Here is a 22,225-nt window from a genome sequence, read left to right on the forward strand (position 1 = left end):
CAATGTAGCTGCATTAACCGATTAGCATAGAACACACCCACTCTCCACCCCTCCAGACACACCCGAGCCAAAAAAATTCATTTTAGTGTTTAGTGCATGGGTAGCATGCACACATTCTGAAATTACCGTGGGATGTCTCAGCACGCCCCATGGTATGCCTTTTTTTTTTTTTTTTGCTGTGGTAAGCAGCTTTGTAAAAGGGCCCTTTAGAGTTTTTGTTCTGCCACTACTGTCAAGTGGAGGCATTTCACAGTGAGCTAAGCCTGATGGAGAGAGGTATAAGTTAGCTTATTGGAGTGATACCGTCACATCATTTGAAGGCTTATGGAACACATAGAAGTGCAACAGCACAAATATGATTGCTGCCTAGTTTTAGAAATATACAGGTTATTATCGCATGGAAATTAACTACAACTGGCTTGACATTTATAAGATTATTTTACATTAAAACGTGATTACAAGTGACATGTTTTATTTGAGTTCCATTAACAAAGCCATTACATAATAAAATATTTGCTTTCCATAAATAAATAAAGTGCTTAGAAGTGTTCACTCTGGCACGCTTAATGGCATCATTTGATAACAGGAGACATTGTAAATAATTAACAATTATTGTTGCACTGGTTATTATACATGACTCATGTGGCCAATAAGGAACTGAGCATCCTTGTGATGATAAACTAGTAACATCATGCATTTGTCTTGCCACGCTGTGTTGGCTGACCTATTTTATGACCACTTTTGAAGGAGCGAGCTTTAAAATGTAAATAGGGTTCAAAAGGGAACCCTGTCTGCTATGTTGATTTTGTCTGACAATTGCCTGCATGCTTATACGGTGCTACGAAAATGCAAATACATCCCAAATTGTAGTGACCAGATTTTCACATTTTTAAGTTAAATTCGGGCAACTGAAGTCCAATTGGTAAGCAAGTGTGTGGCTCCCAGTTCTTTGGACATTTCTAGCAGACAGGTCATCCACACAGAGGAGTCACCTTTTATTGAGGTGTGCTAAAAAATGGCCTGTGCTGGTGTAGACGTGTGTATTGGACGCGCGCAGGTCCATTTTTCAGTGCACCTGCAAAAAAGGCCCTTTTTTTGGCCCAAAATGGACATGCGGCAAAATAAAAAATGGCACGCGTCCATTTTGGGCCTGAGACCTTATCGCCACCCATTGACTTAGCGGTAAAGTCTTACTCATTAAATGGGTGGTTATCGTCAGTGTGCATACACTGCTGATTACCGCTGCATGCCGCATGTCGCATGTAAAAAATGAAATTACTGCCCGGGTCACACGGTAGCTGGACGGTAGTTCCAAATTGGCGTGCATTGGGCACATGTAGGTGCCTCAGCGGCTTAGTAAAAGGGCCCCTTAAAACTTGGCTTACATTTACTAAATTACATAAGAGATAGCAAGTACACAAAAGTTTATAATACTGGCATAAGGGAGTTAATACATTTCCCGCTCACAATAAAACAGCTTTAGAGGTTTCACAGTCTCTGGCAGTAATGTATGGGTCGATATTCAAAATGATTTAACTAGGTCGATATTCAAAATGATTTAACTAGGTCTCTGCCTGGTTAAATTGTGGTCAACTGGCCATCTCCCACTATTCAGCACCACTGAACTGGGCAGTGCTGCTGAAAATTGAATTTGACTGCCCTGGCACATTCCAGGCAGTGCCGGCGTGCAGGCAGGGTGGTTTCTGCATAGCTAAGCAGGCAAGTAAGACTGCTTAAACAGCAAGCCCGACTTTGTCTGCTTAGCTATTCAGGTACGGCACTGAATATTGGCCATACCTGCATAACTTCCTGGTGCCACTGATGACCACATATGGCCTAGTACTGAATATCTATTGACCCATATAAGAGAGCAATATGTGTTGATATCACTAGTAAGGGGAGATGTCAATAGAGGAGCGTGATGGACAACCCACAGTGTGGGAGGAGTTGGTATCCTTCTCAACCCTTCCTGCAGGGTGCTGAGGCATAAAGAGAGTAGCCTGGGCTCTGGGTAGTAGGTTCTAGGTGTCATGGAGGTCTTGGGCTTGGGAGAAAAGGTCCACATATATGTCTTTGGGTGTATGACTTGTGTTTCAATAAGGACTGTGGTTCAAGGAGCCACAGAGAAGAGAAGAGCATGGCTGGGGAAGAGGAGTCTGACTAGGTAGTTAGGTGAATGTTGATTATAGATAGGAATCAGTCAAGTTTACTGGACCCTTGAGAGTGGCTACAGATGGTCAATGAGTGGATGTTCCCAGGGAGAAGGAAGAAGAACTGAGGGACTCCCAGGGTTCTATGGGGTCTGATTTGATTTCTTTTTACTGAGGTTTTGAGTCTGGACTGTGTTTGGAAGTCACATATTGAACAAGAGAAGGTACTGTAGCCACGTCTGTGGGAAAAAGAGAGGGCTGTTGCTGAGTTGAGCTATAAATCTCTTTGTCTTTGTCCATAGGCTGGACCACATTGTTTTCCTACACTCTTCCTGCCTTGATATGATGATACTTCCCTCTTCAAGCAGGCAGTTCTTTGGAATCTGAAGATCTGGACAGCTGTTCACACAGGGGCCCTTTTACTAAAGGGTTGCTGTGCACCAAACTGGAACTACCACCAGGCTAGTGCATGCCATTTCCGTCGCTACAAAAATATTTCTATTTTTGTAGCACTGGTGCTTACCCGGCGGTAATTGGGCAGCACACGTTACCACCAGGTTAGAATGGAAGCCCTTACCACCACCTCAATGGGTGGTGGTAAGTGCCCCCCCCCCCCCAAAAAAAAATGGCCATGTGGCAACTTGTTCACTTACTGCACGGCCATTTCTTTTCCATTCAAAAAGACAGCCTTTGACCCGCTGTGGTAAAAGGGGGCCTCAGCGAGTGTTTACCACAGCTTGGTAAAAGGACCCCATACATTCTTAAGGATGAAAGGTCCACACACATTAATTTCTCATAGGTGTGTAGTTCAAAGACCGCTTACCATCAAAAGTTAAGAAGGGACCTATGCAGTGCCTTATTAATGTTGGCCTGATAAAAATGTTTCATAACCTGCATGTAATCTGTTTCTCCAACTAACATAATTCTGTTCTACTGAGTTCAACTTCTTTTTTAGCATAGCTCATATTTGTTCCTTAGTTCAGTATATTTTGTTTCTTTTATTTGTATAATAATCTTAGGCTTACAAACTTTGGGCCCTATTGACCTGTGCTGAAGGCACGCTAGCGTTTTTAGCATGTGCTAAAAATTAGCGCACGCTAATGCTAGAGATACCTACATATTCCTATGGATGTCTCTAGCGTTAGCGTGCACTAATTTTTAGCACAGGCTAAAATCACTAGCACACCTTAGTAAATAGGGCTCTTTGAATCATATCTTTCTCTATTAAGGAGCCTAAAGCTAGCAGTAGGATGTGTTATTATATCACTAACTCATGCTATTTTAGCAAAAGCCCCATTTTATGCAATTAGATCTAATAACTGGGGTTAACAGTAAAATAACATGTCTTAATGGTAGCCCACATTGATAACGCCCTATCCCCCCTAGTCTCCCCAAAATTGATCTCACTTTGCTTGGTGGAAAAAAGAAAACAGAGATAGGTGGGTGACAATGTAGAGGAACTGAAAGAAATCTATGTGAACCTGGAAGATGTACTGAGCCAAATCAACAAGTTAAAGAGTGATAAATCACCTGGACTGGATGGTATACACCCCAGGGCACTGAAAGAACTCAAACATGAAATTGCTGATCTGTTCTTAGTGATCAGTAACCTGTTATTAAAATCGTCCACAGTACCTGAAGATTGGAGGGTGGCCCATGTAATGCCAATTTTTAAAAAGGGTTCCAGGGGTGATCCAGGAAATTACAGACTAGTAAACCTGACTTCAGTGCCAGGGAAAATAGTGGAAACTATTATAAAGAATAAAATTATGGAACACATAGACAAACATGGTTTAATGGGACAGAATCAGCATGAGTTAGCGAATGCTACATACCTGTAGAAGGTATTCTCCGAGGACAGCAGGCTGATTGTTCTCACTGATGGGTGACGTCCTCGGCAGCCCCTCCAATCGGAATCTTCCTAGCAAAGACCTTTGCTAGCTCTCGCGCGCCCGCGCGCACCGCGCATGCGCGGCCGTCTTCCCGCCCGAAACCGGCTCGAGCCGGCCAGTCCAGTATGTAGCAAGACAATACACTTCAAGGGAAGACTCAACTCCAAAGGGGAGGCGGGCGGGTTTGTGAGAACAATCAGCCTGCTGTCCTCGGAGAATACCTTCTACAGGTATGTAGCATTCGCTTTCTCTGAGGACAAGCAGGCTGCTTGTTCTCACTGATGGGGTATCCCTAGCCCCCAGGCTCACTCAAAACAACAACCATGGTCAATTGGGCCTCGCAACGGCGAGGACATAACTGAGATTGACCTAAAAAATTTACCAACTAACTGAGAGTGCAGCCTGGAACAGAACAAACAGGGCCCTCGGGGGGTGGAGTTGGATCCTAAAGCCCAAACAGGTTCTGAAGAACTGACTGCCCGAACCGACTGTCGCGTCGGGTATCCTGCTGCAGGCAGTAATGAGATGTGAATGTGTGGACAGATGACCACGTCGCAGCTTTGCAAATTTCTTCAATAGAGGCTGACTTCAAGTGGGCTACCGACGCAGCCATGGCTCTAACATTATGAGCCGTGACATGACCCTCAAGAGCCAGCCCCGCCTGGGCGTAAGTGAAGGAAATGCAATCTGCTAGCCAATTGGATATGGTGCGTTTCCCTACAGCCACTCCCCTCCTATTGGGATCAAAAGAAACAAACAATTGGGCGGACTGTCTGTGGGGCTGTGTCCGCTCCAGATAGAAGGCCAATGCTCTCTTGCAGTCCAATGTGTGCAGCTGACGTTCAGCAGGGCAGGAATGAGGACGGGGAAAGAATGTTGGCAAGACAATTGACTGGTTCATATGGAACTCCGACACGACCTTTGGCAAGAACTTAGGGTGAGTGCGGAGGACTACTCTGTTATGATGAAATTTGGTGTAAGGGGCCTGGGCTACCAGGGCCTGAAGCTCACTGACTCTACGAGCTGAAGTAACTGCCACCAAGAAAATGACCTTCCAGGTCAAGTACTTCGGATGGCAGGAATTCAGTGGCTCAAAAGGAGGTTTCATCAGCTGGGTGAGAACGACATTGAGATCCCATGACACTGTAGGAGGCTTGACAGGGGGCTTTGACAAAAGCAAACCTCTCATGAAGCGAACAACTAAAGGCTGTCCTGAGATCGGCTTACCTTCCACATGGTAATGGTATGCACTGATTGCGCTAAGGTGAACTCTTACAGAGTTGGTCTTGAGACCAGACTCAGACAAGTGCAGAAGGTATTCAAGCAGGGTCTGTGTAGGACAAGAGCGAGGAGCTAGGGCCTTGCTGTCACACCAGACGGCAAACCTCCTCCACAGAAAGAAGTAACTCCTCTTAGTGGAATCTTTCCTGGAAACAAGCAAGATGCGGGAGACACCCTCTGACAGACCCAAAGAGGCAAAGTCTACGCTCTCAACATCCAGGCCGTGAGAGCCAGGGACCGGAGGCTGGGATGCAGAAGAGCCCCTTCGTCCTGCGTGATGAGGGTCGGAAAACACTCCAATCTCCACGGTTCTTCGGAGGATAACTCCAGAAGAAGGGGGAACCAGATCTGACGCGGCCAAAAAGGAGCAATCAGAATCATGGTGCCTCGGTCTTGCTTGAGTTTCAACAAAGTCTTCCCCACCAGAGGGATGGGAGGATAAGCATACAGCAGGCCCTCCCCCCAATCCAGGAGGAAGGCATCCGATGCTAGTCTGCCGGGGGCCTGAAGCCTGGAACAGAACTGAGGGACTTTGTGGTTCACTCGAGATGCGAAGAGATCCACCAAGGGGGTGCCCCACGCTTGGAAGATCTGGCGCACCACTCTGGAGTTGAGCGACCACTCGTGAGGTTGCATAATCCGGCTCAGTCTGTCGGCCAGACTGTTGTTTACGCCTGCCAGATATGTGGCTTGGAGTACCATGCCGAGACGGCGAGCCCAAAGCCACATGCTGACGGCTTCCTGACACAGGGGGCGAGATCCGGTGCCCCCCTGCTTGTTGACATAGTACATGGCAACCTGGTTGTCTGTCTGAATTTGGATAATTTGATGGGACAGCCGATCTCTGAAAGCCTTCAGAGCGTTCCAGATCGCTCGCAACTCCAGGAGATTGATCTGTAGACCGCGTTCCTGGAGGGACCAGCTTCCTTGGGTGTGAAGCCCATCGACATGAGCTCCCCATCCCAGGAGAGACGCATCCGTTGTCAGCACTTTTTGTGGCTGAGGAATTTGGAAAGGACGTCCCAGAGTCAAATTGGACCAGATTGTCCACCAATACAGGGATTCGAGAAAACTCGTGGACAGGTGGATCACGTCTTCTAGACCCCCAGCAGCCTGATACCACTGGGAGGCTAGGGTCCATTGGGCAGATCTCATGTGAAGACGGGCCATGGGAGTCACATGAACTGTGGAGGCCATGTGGCCCAGCAATCTCAACATCTGCCGAGCTGTGATCTGCCGGGACGCTCGCACCCGCGAGACGAGGGACAACAAGTTGTTGGCTCTCGCCTCTGGGAGATAGGCGCGAGCCGTCCGAGAATCCAGCAGAGCTCCTATGAATTCGAGTTTCTGCACTGGGAGAAGATGGGACTTTGGATAATTTATCACAAACCCCAGTAGCTCCAGGAGGCGAATAGTCATCTGCATGGACTGCAGGGCTCCTGCCTCGGATGTGTTCTTCACCAGCCAATCGTCGAGATATGGGAACACGTGCACCCCCAGCCTGCGAAGCGCCGCTGCTACCACAGCTAGGCACTTTGTGAACACCCTGGGCGCAGAGGCGAGCCCAAAGGGTAGCACACAGTACTGGAAGTGGCGTGTGCCCAACTGAAATCGCAGATACTGTCTGTGAGCTGGCAGTATCGGGATGTGTGTGTAGGCATCCTTCAAGTCCAGAGAGCATAGCCAATCGTTTTGCTGAATCATGGGGAGAAGGGTGCCCAGGGAAAGCATCCTGAACTTTTCTTTTACGAGATATTTGTTCAGGGCCCTTAGGTCTAGGATGGGACGCATCCCCCATGTTTTCTTTTCCACAAGGAAGTACCTGGAATAGAATCCCAGTCCTTCTTGCCCGGATGGCACGGGCTCGACCGCATTGGCGCTGAGAAGGGCGGAGAGTTCCTCTGCAAGTACCTGCTTGTGCTGGAAGCTGTAAGACTGAGCTCCCGGTGGACAATTTGGAGGTTTGGAGGCCAAATTGAGGGTGTATCCTTGCCGGACTATTTGCAGAACCCACTGATCGGAGGTTATGAGAGGCCACCTTTGGTGAAAAGCTTTCAACCTCCCTCCGACTGGCAGGTCGCCCGACACTGACACTTGGATGTCGGCTATGCTCTGCTGGAGCCAGTCAAAAGCTCGCCCCTTGCTTTTGCTGGGGAGCCGCGGGGCCTTGCTGAGGCGCACGCTGCTGACGAGAGCGAGCGCGCTGGGGCTTAGCCTGGGCCGCAGGCTGTCGGGAAGGAGGATTGTACCTACGCTTACCAGAAGTATAGGGAACAGTCTTCCTTCCCCCGAAAAATCGTCTACCTGTAGAGGTAGAAGCTGAAGGCTGCCGGCGGGAGAACTTGTCGAATGCGGTGTCCCGCTGGTGGAGAGACTCTACCACCTGCTCGACTTTTTCTCCAAAAATGTTGTCCGCACGGCAAGGCGAGTCCGCAATCCGCTGCTGGATTCTATTCTCCAGGTCGGCGGCACGCAGCCATGAGAGCCTGCGCATCACCACACCTTGAGCAGCGGCCCTGGACGCAACATCAAAAGTGTCATAAACTCCTCTGGCCAGGAATTTTCTGCACGCCTTCAGCTGCCTGACCACCTCCTGAAAAGGCTTGGCTTGCTCAGGGGGAAGAGCATCAACCAAGCCCGCCAACTGTCGCACATTATTCCGCATGTGTATGCTCGTGTAGAGCTGGTAAGACTGAATTTTGGCCACGAGCATAGAGGAATGGTAGGCCTTCCTCCCAAAGGAGTCTAAGGTTCTAGAGTCTTTGCCCGGGGGCGCCGAAGCATGCTCCCTAGAACTCTTAGCCTTCTTTAGGGCCAGATCCACAACTCCAGAGTCGTGAGGCAACTGAGTGCGCATCAGCTCTGGGTCCCCATGGATCCGGTACTGGGACTCGATCTTCTTGGGGATGTGGGGATTAGTTAAAGGCTTGGTCCAGTTCGCCAGCAATGTCTTTTTGAGGACATGGTGCAGGGGAACAGTGGACGCTTCCTTAGGTGGAGAAGGATAGTCCAGGAGCTCAAACATTTCAGCCCTGGGCTCGTCCTCCACAACCACCGGGAAGGGGATGGCCGTAGACATCTCCCGGACAAAGGAAGCAAAAGACAGACTCTCGGGAGGAGAAAGCTGTCTTTCAGGAGAGGGAGTGGGATCAGAAGGAAGACCCTCAGACTCCTCGTCAGAGAAATATCTGGGATCTTCTTCTTCTTCCCACGAGGCCTCACCCTCGGTGTCAGACACAAGTTCACGGACCTGCGTCTGCAACCGCGCCCGGCTCGACTCCGTGGAGCCACGTCCACGATGGGGGCGTCGAGAGGTAGACTCCCTCGCCCGCATCGGCGAAGCTCCCTCCGCCGACGTAGTCGGGGAGCCCTCCTGGGAGGTGGCCGCAGTCGGCACCGCACGCGGTACCGACGTCGGGGACCTCACCCCGGGCGATGGGCCAGCCGGCGCCACGCTCGACGGTACCGGAGGCGCAAGCACCGCCGGTACCGAAGGGGTAGGGCGCAACAGCTCTCCCAGAATCTCTGGGAGAACGGCCCGGAGGCTCTCGTTCAGAGCGGCTGCAGAGAAAGGCATAGAGGTCGATGCAGGCGTCGACGTCAGAACCTGTTCCGGGCGTGGAGGCTGTTCCGGGCTGTCCAGAGTGGAGCGCATCGACACCTCTTGAACAGAGGGTGAGCGGTCCTCTCGGTGCCGATGCCTGCTGGGTGCCGAATCCCTCGGCGACCCAGAGCTCTCGGTGCCGACGCGGGGAGGGGACCGGTGTCGATGCTTCTTCGACTTCTTCCGAAGCATGTCACCGGAGCTCCCCGGCACCGACGAGGAGGACGTAGAATCCATCCGTCGCTTCCTCGGGGCCGAGACCGAAGAGGGTCGATCTCGGGGGGGCTGTACCGCAGGAGCCCTCAGGGTAGGAGGAGACCCACCCGAGGGCTCACCGCCACCAGCAGGGGAATGGACAGCCCTCACCTGCACTCCACTCGATGCACCACCGTCCGACGACATCAGGAGACGAGGTCCCGGTACCACCGACGTCGATGCAGCTATCCGATGTCTCGGCGCCGATGCAGAGGGCCGATGCCTCGATGCACTCGATGCACTGGCAGCCAAGGATGAAGGTCTGGACGCTGATGACGTCGATGCACACGATGACCCCGGTGCCGATGCCGACGAAGAGCCCGAGAACAAAACGTTCCACTGGGCTAATCTCGCCACTTGAGTCCGCCTTTGTAACAAGGAACACAGACTACAGTTCTGGGGACGGTGCTCGGCCCCCAGACACTGAAGACACGAAGAGTGCCTATCAGTGAGCGAGATTACCCGGGCGCACTGGGTGCACTTCTTGAAGCCGCTGGAAGGCTTCGATGTCATGGGCGGAAAAATCACGCCGGCGAAGTCAAAATCCGAAATGACGAATTTGGAGCACCAAAACTTTAAGGGAGAAAAAATCTCGACCGAGGCCGAAAAGAGGCCTACCCCGACGACGAAAGAAAACTTACCGGGGCAAAACTGGAAATACGGGAAGGGGCAAACGAAACCCAAGGGGGTTTTCGGAGCACTTTCCGAACGAAAATACAACTTTTCCGAAGAAAAACACGTCGATTAAGATAACGGACGCGCGAGGTCGACTCTCCGGGGCTCGACACGACAAAAACACAGCCGTACCGAGTGCGGACGAAAGAAGACTGGCCAGCTCGAGCCGGTTTCGGGCAGGAAGACGGCCGCGCATGCGCGGTGCGCGCGGGCGCGCGAGAGCTAGCAAAGGTCTTTGCTAGGAAGATTCCGATTGGAGGGGCTGCCGAGGACGTCACCCATCAGTGAGAACAAGCAGCCTGCTTGTCCTCGGAGAATAGCCAGTGTAAGTCTTGCCTCATCAATTTATGAAGGCATGAAAAAAACATGTGGATAAAGGTGAGCCAGTTGATGAAGTGTATTTAGATTTCAGAAAGCTTTTGACAAAGTTCCTCATGAGAGACTCTTGAGAAAATTAAAGAGTCATGGGATAGGAGGCAAGATTCTGGTGTGGATTAGGGATTGATCATTGGACAGAAAACAGAAGGTAGGGTTTAATGACCATTTTTCTCAATGGAAGAGGGTGAATAATGGAGTTCCACAGGACTCTGTACTGGGGCCAGTGCTATTAAACTTATTTGTAAATTATCTGTAAATCCGAATGACGAGTGAGGTGATTAAATTTGAAGATGACACAAAACTATTCAAAGCTGTCAAAACACATGCAGATTGTGAAAAATTGCAGGAAGACCATATGAAACTGGAAGATTGAGCATCCAAATGGCATATGAAATTTAATGTGGACAAATGAAACATGATGCACATTGTGAAGAATAATCCGAATCATAGTTACTTGATGCTAGGGTCCACCTTAGGAGTCAGCACTCAAGAAAAAGATCTAGGTGTCATTGTAGAGAATACACTGAAATCTTCTGCCCAGTGTGTGGCAGCGGCCAAAAAAGCAAACAGGATGCTAGGAATTATTAGGAGAGGAATGCAAAATAAGTCCAAGAATATTGTAATGTCTTTGTATTGCTTCATGGTGCGACCTCATCTTGAGTATTGTGTTAAATTCTGGTCGCCTACCTCAAAAAAAAAGATATAGCGGAATTAGAAAAGTTTCAAAGAAGATTGACCAAAATGATAAAGGGGATTGAACTCCTCCCAGATGAGGAAACGTTAAAGAGGTTAGGGCTCTTCAGCTTGGAATAGAGATGGCTTAGGGGGGATATGATTGAAGTCTGTAAAATCCTGAGTGGTGTAGAATGGGTAAAAGTGAATCAGTTTTTCACTGTTTCAAAAAGTACAAAGACTAGGGGACACTCAATGAAATTAAATGTGCTAAAAATTAGCGCACGCTAGTGCTAGAGACACCTATATATTCCTATGGGTGTCTCTAGCATTAACATGCAATAATTTTTAGCACGCGCTAAAAGTACAAAAACTAGGAGACACTCAATCAAATAGGAGGAAATATTTTTTCACTCAAAGAATAGTTAAGCTCTGGAACTTGCTGCTGGAGGATGTGGTAACAATGGTCAGCGTACCTAGGTTTAAAAAAAGGTTTGGACAAGTTTCTGGAAGAAAAGTCCATAGTCTGTTATTAAGATCAACATGGGGAAGCCACTGCTTGCACTGGAATTGGTAGCATGGAATGTTGCTACTAATTGGGTTTCTGCCAGGTACTTTTGACCTGGATTGGCCACTGTTGGAAACAGGATACTGGCCTAGATGGACTATTGTTCTGACCCAATATGGCTATTCTTATGTTCTTATATGTATTGTACAGTAGTCTCGATTATCCAACTTAAATGGGACCGACCATTGTCAGATAAGTAAAAAGTTGGATAATACGGAAAACACTGCATAAACCCCTCAAGCAATGCATAAACAAAGACATACAGGCTTATTTTTGAAAGAGAAGGGCGCCCATCTTTTAACACAAATCGGAAGATGGGCGTCTTTTTCACAGGGTTGCCCAAATCGGCATAATCGAAAGTCAATTTTGGGCATCCTCAACTGCTTTCCGTCGCGGGGACGACCACAGTTCACGGGGGCATGTCAGAAGCATAGCGAAGGCGGAACTGGGGCGTGCTTAACACATGGCGTCCTCGGCCAATAATGGAAAAAAGAAGGGCATCCCTGACGAACACTTGGACGACTTTACTTGGTCCTTTTTTTTTTACGACCAAGCCACAAAAATGTGCCCTAAATGACTAGATGACCACCGGAGGGAATTGAGAATGACCGCCCCTTACTCCCCCAGTGGTCACTAACCCCCTCCCACCCTAAAAAAATAAATTTTAAATATTTTTTTCAGCATCTATGCCAGCCTCAAATATCATACCCAGCTCCATGACAGGAGTATGCAGGTCCCTGGAGCAGTTTTAGTGGGTACTGCCGTGCACTTCAGGCAGGCGGACCCAGGCCCACCCCCCTACCTGTTACACTTGTGGTGATAAATGTGAGCCCTCCAAAACCCACTGTACCCACATCTTGGTGCCCCCCTTCATCCCTAAGGGCTATGGTAGTGGTGTACAGTTGTGGGGAGTGGGTTTTGGGAGGGGTTGGGGGGCTCAGTACACAAGGTAAGGGAGCTATGCACCTGGGAGCTTTTCTGAAGTCCACTGCAGTGCCCCCTAGGGTGCCCGGTTGGTGTCCTGGCAAGTGAGGGGGACCAGTGCACTACAAATGCTGGCTCCTCCCACGACCAAATGGCTTGGATTTGGTTGTTTCTAAGATGGGCGTCCTCGGTTTCCATTTTTGCCGAAAATTGGGGATGACCATCTCTAAGGACGACCATCTTTAAGGACGACCTAAATGTTGAGATTTGGGCGTCCACGACCGTATTATCAAAATGAAAGATGGACGCCCATCTTGTTTCGATAATACGGGTTTCCCCGCCCCTTCGTGGGGATGTCCTGTGAGGACGTCCTCAGGAAAACTTGGGCGCCCCGTTCGATTATGCCCCTCATAGATTTCCCATTTTAAAAACATTGTTCTAAAATAAAGATTTTTAAAAGAAATAAATATGATGACATCACCGGGGTGTCAGGTTCAGGATGGTGAGCTATAGGACCACAGCAGGGCTCCTGACAGAGGCCACGGGTGGCTGAGGAGTCACAGCTGGACTATGTGAGCTAGAGGCTGGCTCTGAAAAGATTTCTTTGGTGGCAGGACTGGCAGAACCTGGGATGGCTCTGAGTGATCTTTGTGAGTGATATTACAGAAGGGCTGTCTGGTAAGGTTTGTCTCTTTGCAGATGATAGCAAACTTTGTAATAGGATAGACATCCCGGAGGGTGTGGATAGCATGAAGAAAGATCTGGTGAAGCTTGAAGAATGGTCCAAAAATTGGCAACTAAGATTTAATGCTAAGAATGCAGGGTCATGCACTTGGGTCACAAAAACCCGAGGGAACAGTACAGTATAGGGTGTGAAGAGCTTCTGTGTATGATAGAAGAGTGGGACTTGGGGGATGATTGTGTCTGATAACTTTAAAGTGACCAAACAGATAGAAAAGGCGAAGCTCAAAGCCAGAAGGATGCTTGAATGTATAAGGAGATGGATGACCAGAAGGAAAAAAGAGGTGATAGTGCCCTTGTACAAGTCTCTGGTGAGGCCCTATTTAGAATACTGTGTGCAATTCTGGAAACCGCACATATGGAAAGATATAAACAGGATGGAGTTGGTCCAGAGGGCCGCTACAAAATTGGTCAGTGGTCTCGGTCATAAAACATATAGGGATAGGCTCGTGAACCTCAACATGTATATGCTGGAAGAGAGGCGGGAGAGAGGGGATATGATAGAGACATTTAAATACCTCAGTGGCGTTAATGTACAGGAGGTGAGCCTTTTTCAAATGAAGGAAACCTCTGGAACGAGAGAGCATAAGATGAAGTTCAGAGGAAATAGGCTTAGGACGAATCTGAGGAAATACTCTTTCATGGAAAGGGTGGTGGATGCGTGGAATGGCTTCACGGTGGAGGTCGTGGAGATGAAGACTGTGTCAGAGTTTAAGGTGGCGTGGGACAGACATGAGGGATCTCTTAGGAAAAGGAGGATTTAGTGGTTACTGAGGATGGGCAGACTGGATGGACCATACAGCCCATATCTGCCATCATGTTTCTATGTTTCTATATTTCTATGGGGACAGGCCTGGTGGACTGGATGACTCTGAAAAGAGCCCGTCTGGCAGACCAGGACCCAGGATGGCTCTGAAAAGAGCCCTTGGGCCAGGCCTGACAGACCAGGGCCTGGGATGCAGGATATAGAGGTAGGACTGGAGCAGGAATGCTGAGGCAGGACTAGGACTGAAACACTGAGGCAGGGCTAGGGCTGGAATGCTGAGGCAGGACTCCCAAGCAACAAAACTCATTGCAGAAGCAAGTGGAATGGACTTGGGACACCTCAAATCAGGGACGTAGCCAGACCTCGTGGTGGGAGGGGGCCAGAACCCGAGGTGGGGGGCACATTTTGGTCTGCCTCCCTGCCACCACCCCTCCCTCACCTCCTTGCCGCACACCCCCCCCCCACCACCACCACCACCCTGCTGCTCTCCACTCACTGCTGCAGTAAATACCTTGGCTGGTGGGGGTCCCCAACCCCCACCAGCTGAAGTGTTATCCAGCACCGATCTCTGGCGCCGCCACATTGTAAGCTCTTTGAGCAGGGATTGTCTTTCTATGTTAAATTGTACAGCGCTGCGTAACCCTAGCAGCGCTTTAGAAATGTCAAGTAGTAGTAGTATACTCTGTCTTCCCCTCACATCCTGCACACTCCTTTTAGTGAAATTGAGCATGCTCAGTTTCACTGAAAGGAGTGTGCTGGACTTGAGGGGAAGAAAGAGTAGGGCAGGCAACACGGTGGTGCCGGAGAGTGACGCTGGACAACGTTTCAGCTGGTGGGGGTTGAGGACCCCAGCCAGCAAAACCAGGGGCCCAGAGGAAATTGGGGGGGGGCCAGGCTCCTGTGGCCCCACATAGCTACGCTACTGCCTCAAATAGCTGACGCAGGTGATATCAGAAAGAGATGTCAAAAGTCAATGGGTTGTACACAATCCATGCAGAAGTGCTTAGAAGCACAGAGGGCTGTCTGTAGGGATGACATGCATGGGAAGTGCATTGAAGAGACCCGCCTGTGGTCCACCCCAGTGGGAGAGTCGAGGTTCCCTTGAAGACGCTGCCCGGGAAGTGTGAGGGTGAGGCGGGGGACACAGTGGGGGCCGTGATATGGGGGGGGGGGGGGTCTGTCAGATATGCTGGATGGTCGGATTAGGGAAGGTCAAATAATCAAGACTATACTGTACATTTGTGATAAATTGGCCAGTTTTCAATGAAATGGCTTGACTGAAAATTGCTGTCTGTCATTCTGCTAAAAGTGCACACAGGCTTCCACAGCATGTATAATTTTTACTGGGCTCATAAGAAAAGTTCCCAGGAATGCATTCAGATTAGGTGGAGGAAAAAAGTGCATGGAAACTGATTTTTCTAGTGTGTGTGCACTGGTTTTGCCCCCAATAGGCAGCATGTGCAAAAAAAACCCTGCAAAGTAGATGTATCTCCTGTGACATGTACTTTGCAGTAGCTAATTTTGAAAAAGAAACTACCTGGACAGGTTTACTTATGAAAATGATCTACAAGGTGTACATGTATGTAAAGGTGTGTGTACTTACAAGTACGCAGGCATTACAAATGGCCTTCCAAATGTCTAAGCTACTCATCTAATATAATAATTTGCTATGTGAACATTCTAAAGTGTCTCACTGGGATCGTAACCTCCTGCTGACGTCACTGGCCAGCAGTGGAACCCTGCTTGCCTGAAGTCAGCAGGGGGTTACGATCCCAGTGAGAGACGTGCGTTGAAGAACAGCAGGAGCGGGCAGAGATGTCCCTAAGTGCACGTCGCCCCCCCCCCCTCCAAAATCGCCAACCCCCCTCTGCTACCCTCCCCTCCTCCCCTCTTACCGGGGTCCCGGCCGCAGCAGTGAAGAGCCTCGCGAGTCTGCTGCCTTCCCTTCTCTTCGCTCTCAGCTCTGACTATGGTCCCACCCTTGCGGAAACAGGAAATGAGGGCGGGACCAGAGTCAGAGCTGAAAGCGAAGAGAAGGGAAGGCAGCAGACTCGCGAGGCTCTTCACTGTTGCCGCCGGGACCCCGGTAAGGGGGGAGGGGAGGGTAGCAGAGGGGGGTTGGCGATTTTGGAGGGGGATGGGTGGGGCCAGTGCCGGGGAGGGGAGGGCCATGGGTGGAGGCACTGCAAGGACGTGTCTGTGAGACAGAGAGGAGGGGGGATTGGAACTCGGGGGAGGGACAGAGGGAAGGAGAGAGAGGGGGGCAGAGAGAGAGAGAGACAGAGAGGGAGGCAGGGAGGGCCTGGAAATCGGAAGGGAAGAAAGGGGGCCGTGGGACTTAGAGGGGACAGAGGGAGAGAGCGAGGGAGGGAGGGATAACCTTGCTAGCGCCCATTTCATTTCATACCGAAATGGGCCTTTTTTACTAGTAATGCATAATGCTTCAGCTGCCTTATTTGCTTATGATTGGTTGTGGGAACATGATGCTTCAGGAACTCAGCCCTAATGCATTATGGGATGATTTACAAAGGGCAAATACTACTACTACTACAAATCATTTCTATAGCGCTACCAGTCGTACGCAGTGCTTCACAATTGAATATGAAGAAAAGACAGCCCCTGCTCAAAAGAGCTTACAATCTAAATCAGGACAGACAGGACAAATAAGGGATAAGGGAAGGACAGACAGGTAGGACACATAGGGAAAAGAGACTATTGAAGAGAGGAAGACAAGATAAAGGTGACGAGCAGGTGGCAAGTTAGGAATTGAAAGCAGCATCAAACAGGTGGGTCTTTAGCCCGGATTTGAAGGCGGCCAGGGATGAAGCTTGACATAATGGCTCAGGAAGTTTATTCCAGGCATAAGGTGCGGCGAGATAAAAGGAACGGAGTCTGCAGTTAGCGATGGAGGAGAAGGGAGCAATTAGGAGAGATTTGCCTAGTGAACGGAGTTCCTGGGAAGGAGTATAGGGAGAGATGAGGGTGGAGAGTTAGTGAGGGGCAGCAGAGTGAATGCACTTCTAGGTTAATAAAAGGAGCTTGAACTGTATACGGAAACAGATAAGGAGCCAGTGAAGTGACTTCAGAAGAGGGCTGATATGGGCATAGCGACTTTGGCGAAATATTAATTGTGCAGCAGAATTTTGAACAGATTGAAGAGGAGAGAGATGGCTGAGTGGAAGACTTGTGAGAAGCAAGTTGCAGTAGTTCAAGTGAGAGGTGATAAGAGTGTGGATGAGGGTTCTGGTAGCGTGCTCAGAAAGGAGAGGGCGAATTTTGGTGATATTATTGAGGAAGAAACAACAGGTTTTAGCAATTTGTTGAATATGTTCCATAATACACTATCTCTGCCAATTAAAGCCAATATGAATATAAACCTGTGCCCATTTCCCTTTATTCTTTCTCAGTCAAAGAGGCTAATGAAGTAAGTGTGTTTGTGTTCTGGAGGGGGGAGTAGTTTAAGATTTTGGCATTAACAAGGTGTCAAGAATTCAAAAGAAACAATATCCAGATTTTTTTTTAAACAGAGAACTTTACAAAATCAGCTTGCAGTTGAAAGGCTTTCTATAGTATAGATGTCATACTCTAGAAAATTACAGTATGGGTGGAAAAAGAATTGTCTTTAAGTCATTATTGCTAAATTACTAAATTGGGAGAATCTAAGCTATTTGTTGCATGGGGCTCTCACAATAATTTCTGGTTGGACATATGCCTCAATTATGTATGCACTCTTATTAAGATAATAAACAGATCTTCTGTAACAGCACTAGGAATAGTTTCTACTAACTACTCTGCAGGGTGCAATAGCACTTATGAATGCACAAAATATCCGAGCCATTCTTAGCCATTAAAACTTAGCTTCTGATTTATCTATGGTTTTCTCTGATTCTGTGCCCATGACAGAAACTTTTTTTTTTTAAAGCAGGTCCTTATTTTTCTATCTAAATTATTCATCTGCTTGGTGTGGCAACAAATCAAGGCAAGTATTAGAGAAGTACTGTGTTATAAGAGAGAGAGAGAGAGAGAGAGAGAGAGAGAGAGAGAGAAAATGCTAGAAAATCTTTGGAAAGCATCAGTACTGATAATTATCAGCCTTACCAATTTAAATAAGTACATAAGCATTGCCACACTGGGACAGGCCAAAGGTCCATCAAGCCCAGCATCCTGTTTCCAACAGTGGCCAATCCAGGTCAGAAATACCTGGCAAGATCCCAAATAAGTTTAATACATTTTATGCTGCTTAACCCAGAAATAAGTAGTGAATTTTCCCCAAGTCATTTTAATAATGGTCTATGGACTTTTCCTTTAGGAAGCTGTCCAAACCTTTTTTAAACCCCGCTAAGCTATGCGCCTTTACCACATTCTCTGGCAACGAATTCCAGAGTTTAATTACACGTTGAGTGAAGAAATGTTTTCTCCGATTCGTTTTAAATTTACTACTTTGTAGCTTCATTGCATGCCCCCTAGTTGTAGTATATTTGGAAAGCGTAAACAGATGTTTCACGTCTACCTGTTCCACTCCACTCATTATTTTATAGACCTCTATCATATCTCCCCTCAGCCGTCTTTTCTCCAAGCTGAAGAGCCTTAGTTGCTTCAGCCTTTCCACATATGGTACTCGCCCTGAATTATATCCAGAAACCCCCACTCTTATTTATTTACCTGGCATATATATCACATTTTCCACGTGTACCCAGTTCTTTATGGACACTTATAATTGATAGTCCCAACTCCTGGGAGCATAGTCAAGACAGACAGGCAAGACCGCATTAGGCATGCTACCAGATCGATTTATCAGCATTTATGCCTGGCATAAATTATATTAATTTATTTATTCTAATTTATACATCATTTCCCTTAAAAACCTGAAGTGATTTACAATTCAAAATACCTCCTACTCAACCCATTATAAAATCACGGAAAGAGGCACATTCTAACATCCATACTCTCTTAATTAGCTCATGGATAACATTTCCAACCCATTAGGATATAGAACATACTATAAAAAGTGCAAAAATGATCAAAGACAAAATCATCATGAAGTCAGTTTTCAAAGGGTGTAGGTTCCATGCTGTTTGAAAATTGAATAGGGCTGGCCACTTAAATTTTGGTGTCTAATTATACTAAGCTCCTAAATATGAGTTCCTTAAAAGTGGGTGCTAGATAGATGGTCTTATGAGGAGAAAATGTTAGGGGACCTTTTACTAAGCTTCAAATGAATAGAATCAGATATATTAAGTAACAGGTTGAGGCTAGGTGAATAGATACCATATAAGGTTTCTTTGCTGTCCCTCAGGAGCATTAATGCTAAATCAACAGTTTTTGTGAAAGACTAGTGTAACCCACCTCTGGCTCAGCTGTATCCCAGGTTTTCACTCTACTTCTCCTCCCGGGGTCCTGAGCGGGCACACAAATTTATTTATTTATTGCATTTGTATCCCACATTTTCCCACCTTTTTGCGGGTTCAGTGTGGCTTACAATATGAGTTAAATATTGGAAATACAATTTGTTACAGATTGGTTTTGGATTACATTTTGCATAATTATGCGAAACAATTGGAGTGTCCTTGGGAGTGTAACAATGGAGCACAAACATTGAAACATTGGGAGGAAACAATGGGAGCTTAGAGGGCGATAAGAAGGCATAAAGACATATGATATATATTTTTCTGTGATTGAAGTTATGAATGATGTGATATTACGGGAATGAGAGTTCCGAGGTGAATGTGTGATGCATTCGTGAATAGTAGGTGTGGACTTTATGTGTTTTGGTTCTTTCTGTAAATCTTTTCGAAAAGATGGGTCTTCAGTGATCTGCGGAAGGAAGCTTGCTCGTTGATTGTTCTTAAGTTGCGTGGCAGTGTATTCCAATACTGCGTGCTCATGTGAGAAAAGGTTCAAATGAAATCCAAAATCTTCATTCTCTGCCACACACACACACACAACTCCACTGGCAAGATCACACGAGATGGGCATGGTCCAGGGCCGGACTTACTCCAGTAGGCAGAGGGAACTCTTTCTCTGAGCACTGTTAGTCAAAAAGAATAGTCAGCAGTCTCAGTTGCAAAACTTCAACTTCCTTTATTAACAAGCTTGATAAACAGTTCATAAACTTGTCAAATTGGTCTGTACAGTTCAGAGTGTTTTTCCTTCAGAAGGTCGGCACAGAGCAAATGGAATAGTTAATGATTTTTTTTTATTTTTTGTTACATTTGTACCCCACGCTTTCCCACTCATGGCAGGCTCAATGCGGCTTACATGGGGCAATGGAGGATTAAGTGACTTGCCCAGAGTCACAAGGAGCTGCCTGTGCCTGAAGTGGGAATTGAACTTAGTTCCTCAAGACCAAAATCCACCACCCTAACCACTAGGCCACTCCTCGACTCATATAGCAGGTCATTTAGGGTTTTCACTTCACATAGTAACAGAGTAAACATAGTAATGTAGTAAATGACAGCAGATAGACCTGTATGGTTCATCCAGTGCTCAACAAGCATAACCTCAACCATAACCATAACCTCAACCCGTACATATACGCCGATGATGTGACAATATACATCCCATTCAAACAAGACATCAAAGAAATCTCCAGCGAAATCAATAAAAGTCTACACACCATGAACACATGGGCAGATGCGTTCCGCCTGAAACTGAACGCAGAAAAAACTCAATGCCTGATACTCACCTCCCAATACAACACAACAGAATTCAACGTGATAAACACACCAAACCTAAAACTTCCAGTCTCAGAAACACTAAAAATCCTTGGAGTGACCATCGACCGCCACCTAACACTCGAAACTCACGCAAACAACATAACCAAGAAGATGTTCTTCAGCATGTGGAAATTGAAAAGAATTAGACCATTCTTCCCAAGATTCGTCTTCCGCAGCCTAGTGCAATCCCTCGTCCTTAGCCACTTGGATTACTGCAACTCATTATACGCTGGCTGCAAAGAGCAAATACTAAGGAAACTTCAAACAGCCCAGAACACAGCAGCCAGGCTCATCTTCGGAAAACCGAAATATGAAAGGGCAAAACCACTACGAGAGAAACTACATTGGCTTCCACTCAAGGACCGCGTTACTTTTAAAACTTGCACACTAGTCCATAAGATCATTTACGGTGAAGCCCCAGCGTACATGTCTGATTTAATAAACCTACCACCTAGAAACGCCAAAAGATCATCCCGAACTCACCTCAACCTTCATTACCCAACCTGTAGGGGCTTGAAGTACAAGACGATACACGCGTCAACCTTTTCCTACAAGAGCACGAAATCTTGGAATACATTACCACGCAACCTAAGAATGATCAACGAACAAGCCTCCTTCCGTAAACTACTGAAGACACACCTGTGCGAACAAACTTATGGAAAGAGCCAAAACACATAGAGATCACTCATTGTCCACAATGCAATACACATCCGCATCTGTTCCATCATCCCTTTATCCAGTCATCCATACATTCGTCCACGGAACTATGTACACTATATGTCTAGGCGCCTAATAACGCCTAATAATGCCCTTTTTTCCCATTGTTTCCTTCTAATGTTTCTATGTTTTGTCCCATTGTTATACTATCAACGATATTCGAATGCCTCGCACAACTCTGTTCAATGCAATCCATAACTTAATTGTAACAAATGGATTTCTATTATTCAAGTCTTATTGTAAGCCACACTGAGCCCGCAAATAGGTGGGAAAATGTGGGATACAAATGCAACAAATAAATAAATAAATAAAAACAAGATAAACTCATTTTACATGGTATGCAATACTTTATATATATACCCGAGTTTGATTTGTCCTTGCCGTTTTCAGGGCACAGACCGTAGAAGTCTGCCCTGCCCAGCACTGTTCTTGTAGAAAACATTCTGAAGCTAACGTCGAAGCCTCTTAAAATTTACACTCCAGACCATCCATATCTATTCAGTTATAATCAGGGCACAAACCAAGTAGTAGTAGTAGTAGTAGAAGTCTGCCCAGCACTGGTTTTGCTTCCCAATTACTGCTGTTGCCACCCAATCTCCGCTAAGATTCCGTGGATCCCTCCCTTCTAAACAGGATTCCTTTGTGTTTATCCCACGCATGTTTGAATTCACCACCTCCCGTGGGAGGGCATTCCATATATCCATCACCCTCTCCATGATAAAATATTTCCTTACATTACTCCTGAGTCTGCCCCTCTTCAACCTCAATTCATGTCCTCTAGTTCTACCGCCTTCCCGTCTCTGAAAAAGTACATAAGTATTGCCATACTGGGACAGACCAAGAGGGGCATTTTTGAAAGAAATGTCCAAGTTGCGATTTGGACGAC

This window comes from Microcaecilia unicolor, chromosome 1 (genome assembly GCF_901765095.1).
Source record: "Microcaecilia unicolor chromosome 1, aMicUni1.1, whole genome shotgun sequence".
Lineage (NCBI taxonomy): Eukaryota > Metazoa > Chordata > Amphibia > Gymnophiona > Siphonopidae > Microcaecilia > Microcaecilia unicolor.